The sequence below is a fragment of the Monodelphis domestica genome, chromosome 1, assembly GCF_027887165.1.
Source record: "Monodelphis domestica isolate mMonDom1 chromosome 1, mMonDom1.pri, whole genome shotgun sequence".
Classification (NCBI taxonomy): Eukaryota; Metazoa; Chordata; class Mammalia; order Didelphimorphia; family Didelphidae; genus Monodelphis; species Monodelphis domestica.
The window spans coordinates 537,305,767-537,321,027 of NC_077227.1; positions in this window are offsets into that span (position 1 = coordinate 537,305,767).

The window sequence follows — 15,261 nt, forward strand, 5'->3', positions numbered from 1 at the left end:
CTCAGAAAATGAAAATGAGAAGTGAGAATACAAAGAAAAGACTAAAGTGAAGATATTTATTAAACTAGGACAAACCTGCTCTTTGACCTAAATAGACTTTGGCACCTGGGCCTGAGAAGGGACAGGAAGATAGAAGTCTTAATAACCAATTCTCTAAGGGAACAAGCAATGGGTGGCTTTTCTGCTGGTCCAAGGGCAAGGGTTTTTCTTCCTGATAGAAGCAACTGAAGAAAAAAAGGAGTCTACATGTGCCTCTTAAGCAGAGTATTCAGTGATGGTGGACACTGTCAAGCCAGCAATCTTAGGGAGAGCAGCATGAGGACATGGTTGCTTCTCCATGCACGTGCCTCGGCCACATGTGATTTCTAAGCGTCTACCCCTCCACAGTTGCACAATGTCCCATACATGTCCATTACATGTGCCTCTCTATATGTGTTCCCAATGTATTTCCACTCTTCTCATTATCACTGTGTACTTGTTGGCTAGTATATCCCTTGTTTATGGGGAGAAATGTTTTATTGCTACCTTTCTAACTCTGCTATTTCATTAAATATATTTGGTTTGCACAATTTTTGTGATCTGACCATGAATAAACATTATTTTATTGGAGAAGGCACCGGACTTAGAATCAGGAAGACTTGGGTTCAAATCCTGCCATGGACACTAGCTCTCTGACTCTAGGCATGTCCCGTAACCAAGCTGAGATTCACTTTCTTTATGCGGACTTGATAGCCTCTAAGATCCCTAACAACTCTGAATCTATGATCCCATGAACATATAAGGGTAGTCTCATGAACTAAAGATTGAGAGAAAGCAGACTTATAGAATATCTTAGAAAATGGGCAGCTATCCACTGGGAAAACCCATCCTGTGAGTTAAGGAGTGTCCTCCACTACTATATTATCTCATTTGATCCTCAGAGCAAACCTGTGAAATAAGTATTGTTATTGTTGTTGTTGTTATCATTGCCATTTTGCAAATTGGGAAATTGAGCTTTTCCAGGGCCACCCAGCTGGAGGGGGGAATAGAATGTGATCTTTCCACTATGTCATGCTCTCTCGATGCAAGTATCCTCTCTAGCTACCTAACAAATGGTTATGCAGCCTCTATTTGAAAACCTTCCGTGCCTCAGAAGTCAGTCTTCTGAAGCAGCCCATGTCATTCTTGCTCATTTCTAATTGTTAGGAAATTTTTCCTCACGATATGCAAGAATTGGCCAACAGATACCTTCTTCTGTTGTTCCTAATCCTTCCTTCCAGGGCTGACCCAAATCAATCCATGTCTGGTCCCTCTTCTCAAAGATAATGCTCCAAACACTTGCTGACTGCCATAATGTTCCCTGTAAGTCTTCTCTTCTCCAGGGTAAAAAGCATCAGTTCCTTATGTGGCATAACCCCCTGTCCTCTCTCCAAGTAGTGGTTGTTCCCGCTGAATTCTGAGTTCTCTTCCCACTCTGAGGTTTTGTGATTTAGGGCCAGCCTTGTTGCCCTTTCCATACATGCCTTAGCTTGTCAGCATCTGTGTGGTGGTAGCCAGAGCGAGAACATGACCTCTGACTCCACAGAGAATGTAAACTGCCTTGAGTAAATGTAAACAGCAAAGGAAGTTCCAACCATCTCATGGGGGAACTTGCACGTGACCCTGGGCCATCCCTGGCAATAGGCACTCTTTGTTTTGATTCTATATAGTATCTGACCTGGCGTGAGGTTGGTTTAGGGATCCACAATGTTACTTTGTCCTACTGTCGCCCAGGATGACTGGCCTCTTTTAAGTAAACTCTCCCAGTTAACCTAATTAATACTAATAAGATCTATTAATAACCAAACTGGCATGGGTTCTTCTTTCTTCAGTATCCCAGTGTTCTCTCGGACGGTATGCCTTCCTTCAATTGGCACAATCAGTGCAAAACAGGTCTACCTCCCTGCATTTGGCATAGTTGGCAGGATAATCTGCCACTCTACAAATCTTCTGTCCTTATGACATCTTCCCTAAAATGTAGCAGCCAGAATTTGACTCATTGGGCACCATGTGTGGTCTGACCAAAACAAAGTACAATAGAACAGTGTCAAATCCACAAATATTTATTTATTCATTCATTCATTTAGTCTAACCCTTTATCTTGTCTAACCCTTTATCCTAGAATCAATACTAAGTATTAGTTCCAAGGCAGAAGAGAAGTAAGGGCTAAGCAATTGGGGTTAAGTGACTTGTCCAGGGTCACACAGCTAGGAAGTGTCTGAGGCCAGATTTGAACCCCTCATCTCTAGAACTAGAACTCGAGCCACTGAGCCATTGAGCCACCTCACCGCCCCTAACAAGCATTTATTAAGCACCTACTATGGGTCAGGCACTGCACTAGGGATACACTAGGGATACCACCATCCATATTCTCAAAAAAACAGTAAATAAGGGAGACAACACAAACGACTATATGACAAACAAGAAATACTTAGAAAAACTTCAAGATTATACAGGGAAGCTACTAACCTTGAGAAAGATCAGAAAAAAATTCTTATAGACGTGGGGGGCAGAAATGAAGAGGGATAGTATTTCCAAACATGGGAAACTGCACAGGAAAATGCAGGGAAGTCAGGAGATGGAGTATCTTGTGTGAGGAACAGCAAGGAGGCCATTGTCACTCTATCACAGAATCCATGTCCATATTTCTAGGCACAACAGTCTCCTTTAACTCCAGCATAAGACAAGAATGACTCGAGAGAAAGAACTGATGAATGGAAACAAACCAGACATAGTTTTATATATATACATATCTTTTTGTCAAAGGATGCCTTCTTTATTGGGGGGGGGCAAAGGGAGGAAGAGGGAGGATGGAAGAAACCTGGGAATTTTAATGTAACAAACTAATTAATTTTTTAAAAGATGATATCAGCTTCTTGGTTGGCATGTCACACATTTGGCTCATATTGTGCTTAAAGTCCTGGAATCTTTTCTTTCATCTTCTTTTTTTTTAAACCTTACCTTCTGTCTTAGAATCAATATTAAGTATCCATTCCAAGGCATAAAAGTGGTAAGAGCTCAAATGGGGTTAAGTGACTTGTCCAGATTCACATAGGTAGGAAGTATATGAATCAAGATTTGAACCCAGGACCTCCTGTCTCCAGGCCTGGCTCTCTTAATCACAGGGCCACCTAACTTCTCCTGAGAGTCCTTTCCAAAAGAACTGCTATGTGGCCACTACTCCTTTTTTTACTTTTGCAGTTAATTTTTTTAACCAGTATAAGATTTTATATTTATTCATATCGAACCTCATCTGATTCCATTTGGCTCATCATTCTAACCTGTCAAAACGTTTTAGATTTCTAATTATGTCATCTATCTTTCCCAGATTAATGCCTGCCAAAAATCTAATAAGTCTGCTTATGTTTTCAGGGTCCCCTTTTCTAGGAATAAGGAAGTGAACTCAGCAAGTGAATTTCAGAGATAAGGCTCTGAGGCCAGGTCTGTGACATACATCTTTATGACTCAGTTCCCCCACTTTGATCACCACTGATTGTGGTTTCTGGAGCAGCACAGGATGCAGAGAGCACACACAGATCCCAAAGACACACAGATATGCTATACACACTTCAGAAGGCCTCTGATAATGTATTGACCACCAGATGCACACCCCAAAATGACACAGAAGGGAAAATATGTTGGACCCCCTGAATTATGCAGCTTTTCCACTGCATTGGCCTCCAAGCTTTGTCACAAAAAAAAATCTTTTGCAAATTTCTGTACCTCAGACATTAAATCAGAGGATTATAGATATGGAAGAAGGGACCTTAGCAAGCCAGAAAGCCTCTCCTCCACCAGTTAATCCAAATCTGTACATCTCAGGGAGAGCAATGGGAGCTATTTAGAGGCAAATTTTGGCTCAGTAAAAGCACAAATTCCCTAACAATTAGAATTTTCCAAAATTGGAATGAGCTATTTTGTTTGGGTTCAAATCCTGATTTTGCCATTATTTGTATGACATTGGTCAGGTCATTCTATCTCCCTGATCCTCTGTTTCCTCATTCATAAAATAGAGAGCATAATACCAAAAACACTTACCTTGTAGGCACAACCCAAGTGCTTCAAGTACATGAAGAAATGCATGATGTGAGCTGAAGTCTCCTAAGTCAAAAAGGAACCTCTGGGATTGCAGTGATAAGATTGTAGACCTTGATCCAAGCTGGGGAGGTGATGATAAGCCAGGGCAATAGTGGCTGTTGCTAAGTGCAGGGGTTTAAGTGTGTAGGAGTAGTAGATATGGAGAGTGACAGAGAGAGAGAGAGAGACAGAGAGAGAGACAGAGAGAGACAGACAGACAGACAGAAAAGAAGAAAGAAGAAGAAAAACAAGAGGAAGAAGAAGGGAGGGAGGGAGGAAGAAAGGAGAGAGAGGAGGGAAGAGGGGGAGGAAAAGAAAAATAGAGAAGGAGAGAGAGACAGATTCAGCAGAGGCATTTCATGATATGAATTCAGAGAGGAGAGTTTGATGATTGAAGACAGCTCCAGTAGTCAGGCCTCTGCTCTCTAGAACAAAAAAACTCTGATGGAGGTGACCAAATAAATTGACATTTCTCCTTGGGATCAACTAAAGGACAATAAAGTTTAACTCCCTCCCCTAGAGTATGTCTTGGGCTGGCAGTTTCCTCTTGATTTTCTCTATTAAGCTATTTTTATTTTCTGATTTCTCTTACAAAGTATGATCAGTCACAAGTGATTCATGACTCGTCTGTTGTTAGTAACTAGTTGTTTGTGTAAGTGTAAAGAATACAGTGGAGGGTCAATAGACTAGCTTGGTTCACATAGCACTAAACTGGTCACTTAAACCTCTGTCTGGAATATGAGGGTTTTCTTTCCCTAGCTGGAACTGTGAAAATTTAATATTAATCTGTACCCTTTTTTTGGCACCTGGAGACAACCTTTGTATTTTATTTATTTACTTACTTACTTATCTTTTTTTCAATGTTTGGATTTTAAATCTTAAGATTGACGCTACATTGTGCTTCTTCCCTCCTTGCTGAATGAGAGTGCTGACAAATTCTTTGTTTATCCATAAAAAAAAATAAACAAACAACTAAGTAAATTAAACAAAGTCAGGCAGTCAGGCAGAAAAAAGAGGGCTTGTGTACTGTGTGGCCATGCTAAATGTTGTATGACTGCTGGCATCTCTTGTCCCATCTCTTGTCCAGAGTGAGGTCATGGTCCTCTAATCAAAAAATCTGGAAAGGACTCCCAAAGGGCATAAATTGGAGTAGAAGAAGAAAGTAGGGCCTTTTTCCTTGGTATCACAGACTGAGTAGGTGGTGATTAAGGGAAATGCCAGCCACACTGTGGTTGGTGCCTTTTCTTTCTCTGGCCCACTTTTTATTATTTAATAAAGAATTATAAATTAAGATACGGTCTCCAGAGAATTTAATCATAACAGGACCTAAGCCAAATGAGCTCAGAATCTTATGGGTTTGATTTTATTAATAACCTTTACAAATTCCAAAGTGGCAGACATAAATGAATCATGTAACTTGGTATCACATACTTTAGGCTGACAAAGTCATTGGCAAATTAGATTCAAGAAAATTAGAGCACATATATCTCAGTGAAGCCCAGTCCTGAAAAGTGAGGGATAGAGACATGGAGCAAGGCAAGGTCATGTCTGGTAGGAAGAAGGAGGTCTGCTGGAAATAGAGGCAATTCCTCCCTGGGCACTAGTTGAAATTTCAAAGGTTCATTAGCATTTTTTGATGTCATGGTCCCCCTTTGGCAATCTGGTTAAACTATGAACCTCCTCCCAGAATAGTGTTTTTAAATGTATAAAATAAATACATAGGATTACAAAGGAAACAAATTATGTTGAAATACAGTTATTAAAATATTTTTAAAAATTATTTTAAATATAATAAGCTAAAGGACATTTGATTAATTATCCCAGATATAAAGTCAAAAGGAAACTTTTCATTGGTCAGAGACCATTAAATCCAACCTTCTATAGGTGAGAGGTACCAATATTTTTTTAAAAAAGGTAGGATGGTGAAGAAACAAGGGCCTTGTCCTTTACATTCTCCTTTCTACCTAACCATCCAAACTTTGACAGTGGTCTTACTGGTTATTCAGGCTTGTTGTGAGAATTGAATATATAAAAGACTTGTGTGATCTTGATGGTTTCCAACCCAGATGCAAAACTGTTGATAATTTAACTTCTACAGTCACCTAAAGCACAGACATGTTATTTACCCCATGGTAATACAGCTAGTGAGTATCAGAGGCCAGACTGGGATTCACATCTTCCTGTCCCCAAGTCCAGAATTCTATCCACTGTGTCATACTGTCTATCCAACGAGTGAGATAAGGAACACAAATGTCCTTGGAAGCAGCCGCACACTAGAAATATCATGTAGACTGTCAGAAGTGGTCAATGTGCTCATTGGTTTTGTTGGATTACTTTTTAGCTTACTTTAAAATTTTTTATTATAAGGAATGACTCATTGGTGTAATAATTAAAATGGTTGGGTGTCATAAACTGTAGTGAATAAAATAGTGGAAGAATTAAATTGTTATAGATAAAAGAGTGGATGAGTAAATTGTGACCGCAGAAAATATGTTTTCACTACAGTGTCTTGTTTTTAAATCAATATATATAAGGTGGTTGCCAGGGAAATATTCCCAATTATTCAATATACCCAAGTCAACTGGGTTTTATGGAGATTTTAATTAATTAATACAATGAGGAATTAAAGAAGGAGAGAGAGAATAAAAGAGGAATAAGTATGAAGGGCCTTAGCCAACATGGCCTAGACCTGAGTCTTAAGAGAGAGATCAGTCAGTCCTTAATCACTCACCACAAGATCTGTCCAAGCAAGGATTCAGAGGGACAGAGTCTCCTCAGAGGGAGTTCCAGCCAGAGTCAGCCTCCTTCAGACTGTCTTCAGAGCCTCCTTAGAGAGTCTTTCAGAGCTCTCTCCCAACAGCCTTCTTAGAGACTGTATTTTTTCTTTCTCAGATTTCTCATCTCCTTATATAGGGAATTTTCTCCTATGTCACCTCCCCTAAGTTCTCCCATCTACCAATCACAGTAGACATTTTTCAAAGGACAGACCATTCTTAATTCTCACCTAAGAAGGTGTAAATTTTTGAGTAATTCACACCAGGAAAGCTCTGAGTAAGTTTCTCAGCTCTTTGTTCCTTTGTAAATTCACAAGTTGCCTGACCTTTATAGGTACTTAGCTTAAGAACTTTTTGCCTTATTATAAGTATGGGTTTAAGTACTTTTCATTGTTCAGAAAAGAGTTTACAACTTTATCTTCCCCTAGGGCAGACTTAAGTAGGTGAAGTAGAGTTCTCCCATTCCTGATCTAAGTAGAGTTCACTGCCCAAATGGGGAATGGTCTTAATCCAATCTTATGAAGTAGGGTCTGGGAATTTTTAAGGTTCACAATGGTGAAAGGAAGTGGGGAGGGTATATTCAGAAATGAATGTGACATAAAAACAAAAGTCATCATTAAAATAAAAAGAAACAAATTGTATCTCAGCCTAGACAGATATTAAAGACTGTCCCTTACTGTCTAGGAATCACTGGGAGTTGTTGAAAGGTAGGTTTTGGCTTTATTTAAAAAAAAAATTCCCTTCAAAAATCTGTGAGCTCTAAATTCTATTATTCTTCCCTCTTTGTTCCCAGAAAGTACCCTGGGAAGTGTCAACAGATGGGAGCCCATTGGAGGCCTTGCCAACAATCTTAGAGATTTCTATAGTCAACTGAGTCTCCTCTAGAGTGTACTGAAATTGGACTCTTTTTTTCCCACCTCAAGTTATTTATTGAGGAGGGGAAAAAAGAAGAAAGAACCATAATTTTCTCCTACTGAGAAGTTTTGGTTGTTCAAAGTGGGGAAAAAAATGTTCTGAAGCTGCTCAAGTCTTTATGACCTCATTTGAGGTTTTTGTGGCAAGGATACAGGAGTGGTTCACTATTTCCTTCTTCAGCTCATTTTACAGATGAGGAAACTGAGACAAATGGAGTTAAGTGACTTGCCCAGGATCACATAGTTAGTATCTAAGGTCAATTTTGAGCTCAAGTCTTCCTGTCTCCAGACCTACCACTCTCTTGACTGTAACACCTAGTTGCTGTAAGTCAGTTACATGCTGAGATGCAAAAGTCTCTTCTTTTCTTGGTCCGTTTTTTTCTATTTATTTTCCCTTCCTAAGAATATTAATAATTTAAAGCTGTTTGAAGACTGAAGTACAATTTAGCACCACTAGATTCTCAGTAATATGAAGTAGTAAGATCACATGTCTAGAACATGTCTGTGCCATGGACCCCTTTGGAAGTCTTGGAAAACTAAGGACCCCTTTCTAAAAATCATGTCTTTAAATGCATAAAATAAGGCACATGGGATTACAAAGGAAGCTAATTATATTGAAACGCAGTTATCAAAATCTTTTTAAAAATAAGTTTCACATGACAAACAGAAATGTGTATTATATGATAATATATGTACAACCTATATAATATTACCTCCCTTCTTGGGGAGCAGGAGAGGGAGGGAGAGAACATGAATAGCAAAATGTCAAAAAATAAATATTAATAATTATATCAACATGTAATCTGGAAAAATTAAAATTATAAGTTAAAAAAAGGTGAAGGACCTCAAGTTAATAATCTCTGATCTAGAATCAGAAGGAAATTCAGAGGGCTATTTTATCCAGTCTTTTCATTTTATAGGTGAATGGATCTTTAGGCCCAGAATGATTAATGACTTGGCAAAGATCACACAGGTGATAAAGAATAGAAGAAAGGTTTGAACACCATTTTCTCCAGAGGCAATGGTATTCTGCAGCCAGTTTGAGCCAATTCTCTTTTTTTTTTTAAACCCTTACCGTCTGTCTTGGAGTGTATTGGCTCCAAGGCAGAAAGAGTGGTAAGGGCTAGGCAATGGGGGTCAAGTGACTTGCCCAGGGTCACACAACTGGGAAGTGTCTGAGGCTAAATTTGAGCCTAGGACCTCCTGTCTCTAGGCCTGGCTCTCAATCCACTGAACTACCCAGCTGCCCCCTCGAGCCAATTCTTAACAGCTGATTGCTAAATTAAATTTTCACTATAAGCGTATACATCATGGAAATCAAGGATTGATTTATCATTTTGTTGACTGTCTAGATTTTTAAATGATGATGAAAATGTTAATAATGCAGATTAAATTTAAAAGTATATCATGGGTACTTTTTAAAAAAGATCCAATTCTGCATTCAAATCTGCCTTCAGATATTTCTTAGCTGTGGGACCCTGGGCAAGTCACTTCATCCCATTTGCCTGTCTCTTGCCCTTCTGTCTTAGAGTTGTTACAAGAAAGAAGGGTTATTTTTTAATTTAAAAAATTTGAAAATAAAGTGAGTCAGTTGCTAAAAATTTACCAATATATTCTTGTCTGGAGGAATAGTTTTCAAATTCTACTCCATACAAATGTCTTCAGTAGCTCAACCTCATCTCTTAATGAGAAGTTATATGGGGGGTGGGGGGGGGGGAGATGGATAGCAACATTAGATTGTGAGTCAGACAACCTAGACTTGAATCCTGGCTCTGCCATTATCTACCATTTACTGCCTGCATGACCATGGGTACTTTTCTTGGTCTGTCTCCAGGGCATTTAACTAGATTTTTTTATACTTAAAAAAAAAAAAGTTCCCCAATTACATGTAAACTCAGTTTCCAACATTTTCAAAAGAATTTTGAATATCAAATTCTTTTCCTTCTTCCCTTCCCACCCCCAACCCCACCCCTGCTGAGATGGTAAGCAATACATGTGCTATTATGCAAAACATTTTTCTATATTAATCCCTTTGGAATTTTGAAGGAAATTTGAACAACAACAAAAAAAGAAAGTGAAAAAACTTTGCTTTGGTTTATCAGTTATTTTCTTTGGAAGTAGATGGCATTTTCTATATCATCAGTCCTTTAGGGTTGTTTTCAGCCATTACATTGCTTAGAATAGCTAAGTCATTCACAGTATTGCTGTCAGTGTGTACGATGTTCTGGTTCTGCTTACTTCACTCTGCTTTGGTTTATATAAGGCATTCCAGGCTTTTCTGAGCTCCCCCTGCTTGTCATATCTTACAGCACAATAGTACTCTTTACAATTGTATGCTAAAATTGACTCAGCTCCTCCCCAGTTGATGGATATCCCTGAACTAGATAATTTTTAAGAATGATTAAATGACCTGTCAAAGCCATTTATATATTACACAGGTAATGAGTAACAGAAGGAAAATTTGAAAACCATTTCCTCTAGAGGTAGCAGTGTTCTGCAGCCAGCTCTAGATCAATATTTTACAGAGGACATCTATAAAATAAGGGGTTGGGGCAAAATCATCTTCCTTCTACTCTATTGTTTCTGCCTTTCTTTCCCAACCAGTTGATCATGGGCAATCATTCCGCCTTTCTGATTCTTAGTTTCCTCATTTCTAAATTGGGATAATAATATCATCTCTGCCTAATCCACTGGACTGTTGTATCAAATGAGATGATGTGTTTGAAATTAATCTCTAAATTCATTTAATTATATTGTCTCTGACCACCTTTGAACAATCAACATTTCTTCAATTATTTAAATCTGAATTTATTTGTATAAAATGTATCTCATAGTTATGTTCTTGTAGTCACTGGATTTCTTTTGATAGCTATACTCATAGGTAAGTGATAGTACAGGCTTTTCTTGGCAAAGATTCTGGGGTGGTTTGCCATTTCATTCTCTGAAATAATATAGTAGGAGCTCAATAAATGTTGCTTCACTTTTTGTGGTTAAATTGAATCTGCTGTGAAAGAAGCCAAGTCCTAATTTCCCATATGGGCCAATTACCTTTGTTTCGTTATTCAGCCATAGACTACTCTCCTAAGGCAAGGAAGTCTGGAGGACATCTTACAAAGGGGAAAAAAATATATATATATATATATATATCTGCAAAGGAATTTTACCTTTAAAATCCCAGCAAAGACAACTGGATCTGGCCACAGACCAAATGAGACAAGAGCCTAGAGTATGGAAGAGGATGAGTGGGACTTGTAGTAGGATACAGCAGTGAATAATGCATAAACCTCTGCAAGGTTGACCATTTTTAATTGGGTCCTAGCACACACCTACCTACTCCTTTAGGGAGCCCGTGAAGTAGCAAAGGAAATTGAACCAAGTACTTACATCATTAAGCATTCTGCTTTCTGTCTCCAGAGCTATGGCAGGGAACAAGAGAGAACAGAGAATACCTCCTTAGTTAGATCAGTCATAGAATCTGGTTAAAATCCTGATGAGACACATTGCATGGGAAAAGCTTCGGAGGCTGAATTTTATTTTACCTTGTCAACTGTTTTTGCTTTTTCAAACAATAGGTATAGCAGAATCCTATATGCCTACCCCCTCAAGTAATTTTAGGACGATGAACATGGTCTGCAGAAGGCTGCCTAAAAAGAATCAGACTATTCTCTTATAGGGGCAGCTAGGTAGCACAGACCTGGAGTTAGAAAGACCCCTCTTCCTGAATTTAAAGCCAACCTCTGACACTTACCAACTGTGTCACCCTGGCAAAGTCACTTATCCATGTTTGCCTCAATTTCCTCATCTGTAGAAATGAGCTAGAGAAGGAAATGGCAAACCACTCCAATATCTTTGGTAGGAAAACCCCAAAAGGGGTTATGAAGAGCCAGATGTGACTGAAAAATTACTGAACAACAACATTCTCTTGTTAAGTTTTCATCAAAAACAACTTCACCTTACATGCAAACATCCAAGACTTCAATATTCTGATGGCTCTGTGAGCTCATCATTGTGGTCACTACCCCCCAGCAGTGCAGATGGCAACCCATCCATGCCTTTTCATTCTTTGTGTAACTCCTATTTAATGTCCTCTCATAATTACTTTACATGGGGTCCACCTAACACATTGGGGACTTTCCTCAGAATCTCTTAAAATTATATAGATTTTAATAGAGCACAAAGTCTATCAATTGACATTTCTCTGCCTTTATCTCTGTCTCTGTCTCTCTCTCATACACACACACATATAAATACATGCAAACATTCAAACACATCCACATATATACATACATACATACATACATATGCCAAATTATACAGATATAATTGATATATATGACCAGCCCACTTCCTTTTTGTAGCCCCTAGTAGTGAGAATAGGCCCCAATAAAATCAGAGCCATCAGCTAGCTAGAGCCAGGCACTTATAATCTCATCCAAAGCACCTGATAAGTTCTTGGCTGTTCCTGGCTGTTCTTGTTCTACCCACCAAAGCCAAACATTTCCCTGAGAATCTGAACTAGACAGTTATACATTGACATATTGATTTATTATCCTATAGAAAACTCTGTCCAAGTTTCAGTGAGGTAAACTAAGTCATTGTACTAAGATTGTAGATCATTACTAACCATTGTCCCTGCAAAAGGTTTACCTAATCTCTTAGCCTATGTCATTTTCCTTATAAAGTATGTACCCCAAATCATTAAACTTTGTCACTGGTCAGCAAGAGGATTTCTGTGTGTCTGTCTGTCAGTCTGGTGGTTTGACCCTCCTGTAATCCCAGAAGCATTTTTCTCATCCCGGTTCATTGACCCATGAGTGATTTGTCAAACAGAACTCAAGACCTTTTCTGATTCTTTATGTCTTTGTTGTTCTCTTACAAAGCTTCTCCTCTATATAGACTACTTATATCTACCATGTGTCTCTCTATTGCCCTTTGAATAACCTAAAATTGCAATTTTCAGAAACTTTTCATTCAAGGTTTCACAGCAATATAGTATCACTAGAAGAATATTGGTGTTAAAAATATGAATATTTATTTCAAGAAGTTTGAAGTCACTTAATGTACTGTGCAAATTTCCAAGTGTAATAAAAGTTTCCCAATTCCCTTGTTAAATTTTGGACCCAGTTCATTGTCCATCTATAGTTTCTGTCAAAGATATTTGTACCATTAGACCATTTTATCAATTGTCCATCCAATTCTCATATAAAAAATTTTACAGAAGTGAAAAAGTACACTTATGATTCAGTAGTTCCTGATGACTTTGTTTGCTTTAATTCTTTGTAAATCCGGTAACATCATGGGAAAGGTGCATGGTATATAGCATGTAAAGTAGAGTGGCAGTCAGAGAAGAAAAAGAGACATTCCCCCATGGAACAAGAGTCATTCTGTCTTGACTGGAGTCAAGGCAAGAGATCCCACCTGTTCTCTTGTCTGTCACAGGGACTTCAAAGAGAGTCTAAGGAGTAGATTGCCCAAAACATTTTTTTCCATTCTTCAGCAGGTGAGGATAAGGTTACTATTCCATCCCATAATGATGGAGAGCTGGCAAGATTGAAGGGAAATTATTTTCAGATTCCCTTATGAGGAGCCAAGATTTGTAGCCCTTTGTGTATCAGTGATGTTTCCCTAGTGATTCACTTCCTTGTTAACAATTCCCAGTTTCATACATTAATTAAATGCTTTTTGCTATTGGATTTATGTATCTCTGCTATGTCTAGGAATAGAATGAATGGAATGTGTGAGGGCTCAGCTGGTAGTTTGAATAATTAATACTCCAAAACAGAAACACTGAAACTGGGAACAACTAAGAAGGTTAGGGAGGGGTAATAGTCTCAACTTAGCCATCGTCAATGGCCATTGTCCAGACTGAGACAGTTCAGGGCTAGGTCTAATGCTTTTGTCCAACCAATTCTCAAGACTTTTCTCAGTGATGATATGATAAGAATAAACTTAATGACAAGCAGTTAATTAATGCTTGCTAATTAACTCATGTGCCAATTGTTAGTTTTTCAATTTAGGCAACTAATCACGAACAAACCTTTACAGAGTGAAATATATGTTATGCCTCTTATCCCATGTGATGGAAGCATGCTCCAGCTGAGATTTATATGATATTTAGAAGTTTGTGAAGTGATTTATGTAGTATTTACATTTGATCCTCACAACCTCATAAAACAGATATTAAGGGCATTACTAACCCCATTTTATAGGGAGAGAAACTGAGGCTAGGAGCAGTTAAATGACATATCCAGAGTCCTACAGCTAGCAGGAATTAGAGGGAGGACTAGAAGACAGGTCTCTCCTGATTACAAACTGTGAGATCCAGCACAATAGGACTTAACTAATGCCCTGCCTTCACAACACTTTGAAATAGGTAGTCTCCACAGTAGCATCTCCTTCCTCAACAAGTCAGTTTGCACTAGGATTGCCTATTAAACTATACCTAAGTGGTAGAATAGCTTTAGAGAAGCAAAAGTGTACCATAATTCTGCTTTTATTAAATAAGCATTCTAAGTATAAGTATCATTTATAAATCTATTCTATGGAATTTAAAATGTAAAGAAATGTGTGATCTTTTACAGTAAACCATCTATAAAAGCCTGATTATTCTTCTTTATCAAATTATTTTATGTAATACTCTCTCCTGATTTTGAAGATGGGCAGCTAGGTGCAGTGGTGATTGTGCTGCTGGCCTGCAGTCAGGAAGACACTTGGAGAATTCAAATCCAGTCTCGGACACTGACCAGACCTTGTACAAGTCACTGAATTCTTTTTGCCTCAGTTTCCTCATCTGTCAAATGAGCTGGAGAAGGACTTGGCAGATTTTTGGACACTCCAGGATTTTTGCTAAGAAAATTCTAAATGAGTTCACAGAGTCAGATGTTACTGAAACAACTAACTTGCATTCAAGTCCTTCCTCTGAAATATAATGGACATAACTCTTAGCAAATCACTTCTTAATGTTCTACACAGCTTTACAGACTCATAGTTCTCAACTTTTTTGGACTCTATATAGCCTTAAAATGATTATTTTTTAAAACCTTTACTTTCTGTCTTAGTAACAATTCTAAAACAGAAGAGTAAAGAGTTGGCAAATAGAGTTAAGTGACTTTTCTAGGGTCATACATGTAGGAAGTATCTGAGGCCAAATTTGAACCCAGGTCCTCCTGACTCCAGGCCTGTTGCTCTATCCACTGAGCCATTTAGCAGCCCTCAGCTTAAAAAAAATTTTTTTTTAATTCTTACCTTCCATCTTAGAATCAATGGTTTCAAGGCAGAAGAGCAGTAAGGGCTAGGCAACAGGGGTTAAGTGACTTGCCCAGGTGGCACAGCTAGGAAGTATCTGAGACCAGATTTGAACCCAAGACTTCCCATCTCTAGACCTGGCTCTCAATCCACAGAGCCACCTAGCTTCTCCCTATCCCCACCCCCCAGCCTTAAAATTATTAAGAATTCTCTCCCAAAGAGCTGTTATTTAT